The 1805-nt window shown below is 49.3% G+C and overlaps 1 pseudogene across 1 annotated transcript; it reads left to right on the forward strand.

The window, feature by feature from the left end:
* The first annotated feature begins 204 nt into the window (after window positions 1–204).
* LOC308044798 (olfactory receptor 14A16-like) lies at window positions 205–1542 on the forward strand (annotated as a pseudogene). The gene has a single exon. The product of its transcript is annotated as an olfactory receptor 14A16-like (transcript).
* Window positions 1543–1805: the final 263 nt, after the last annotated feature.

Here is a 1805-nt window from a genome sequence, read left to right on the forward strand (position 1 = left end):
GGCACAGGCCCTGCTCCTCACGGCCCCTCCAGCCAGCACCACCCAGGGCTCAGACACGGAGCTGAGGGAAGGTCTCCTGCAAAAGGACAAGGGTAGTAGAGATAGCGTATATGAGAAATGGCTTTGATTTTGCTCAGAGTAGTCTTCCCTAGGTTGTCACTGTCTTTTTCTTCAATGACAGTTCCTAGTGTTCATAGGCAGCAAATGTCCAACAGAAGCTCCATCACCCAGTTCCTCCTCCTGCCGTTCACAGACACACGGGAGCTGCAGCTCTTGCACTTCTGGCTCTTCCTGGGCATCTACCTGGCTGCCCTCCTGGGCAATGGCCTCATCATCACCACCATAGCCTGGGACCAGCACCTCCACACCCTCATGTACTTCTTCCTCCTCAATCTCTCTGTCCTTGATCTGGGCTGTATCTCCATCACTCTTCCCAAATCTATGGCAAATGCCCTCTGGCAGACCAGGGCCATCTCCTATGCAGGATGTGCTACACAACTCTTTCTGTCCGTCTTTTTAGCTTCAGCAGAGTACTGTCTCCTCACCATCATGTCGTACGACCGCTACGTTGCCATCTGCAAACCTCTGCACTACGGGACCCTCCTGGGCAGCAGAGCTTGTGTCCACATGGCAGCAGCTGCCTGGGCCACTGGGTTTCTCACTGCTCTGCTGCACACGGCCAATACATTTTCACTGCCCCTGTGCAAGGGCAATGCCCTGAACCAGTTCTTCTGTGAAATCCCCCAGATCCTTATCTCTCCTGCTCAGGAGCCTACCTCAAAGAAGTCTGAGTAATTATGGTTAGTATCTTAGCAGGCTCTGGGTGTTTTGTGTTCATTGTGGTGTCCTATGTGCAGATCTTCAGGGCTGTGCTGAGGATCCCCTCTGAGCACGGACGGCACAAAGCCTTTACTACATGCCTCCCTCACCTGGCTGTGGTTTCCCTGTTTGTAAGCACTTTAATGTTTGCCTACCTGAAACCTCCCTCCATCTCGTCCCCATCCTTGGATCTGGTGATAGCAATTCTCTACTCGGTGGTGCCTTCAGCAGTGAACCCCCTCATCTACAGCATGAGGAACCAGGAGCTCAAGGATGCTATGTGGACACTGATGACTGGATGTTTTTCTGAAGCAATGAACTGTATAGCAGTTATAGTATAATTCACTGCAGGCCCAGTCTCATTTTTTTGGTGGTAGTGTTTTAGTTGTGATAATATTGTCTTTTTTTTTTTTTTTTCATTTACTGTCTACTTTTCTGGTTTGAATAAAGTGCATGTGTGAATTGGGACCTGTGTTCTCTGTATCTTTATATGAAATAACGGCATCTTTAGAGACTTTTTTTTTTCCTGAGATTCTTCTGCCAAGGCATTTTTGGTTCTGCAGGCACAGTTTCTGTGTCATAGGTAGAGAGCAAAAGAGTCCCAGCACAGCAGCACTGCCAACTAACACCACTGCTTGGTCTTCCAGAACTGTTCTATTTCCACTTCCACAGTCTCTTTCTGATCCCTTGTGTTGGTGCAAGGCCTGAATGGCCTGGTATCTTGGTCACTGTCCTGCTGTGTGGCAGTCCTGTGGCAGGGACAGGCAACGGGCACTTCTGTGACACAGCTAGCTTCCATAACAGTATTTCCATAAGGAAATGTGATTTCCTTAGGGCAATACTTGAAGGCTTTGGTCTTTTTCCAAAGTTTCTCCTCAGAACACGCACAAGAACGTGGCATCCAGATGAAAGCACTAGTGTATGTCTAAACAGTGTGGGTGTGCAAGGTTGGGGCACAAGGCAGTGTCTTCTCACAGCCAGGCCTC

The sequence above is a fragment of the Nesoenas mayeri genome (assembly GCF_963082525.1).
Source record: "Nesoenas mayeri genome assembly, chromosome: 12".
Classification (NCBI taxonomy): Eukaryota; Metazoa; Chordata; class Aves; order Columbiformes; family Columbidae; genus Nesoenas; species Nesoenas mayeri.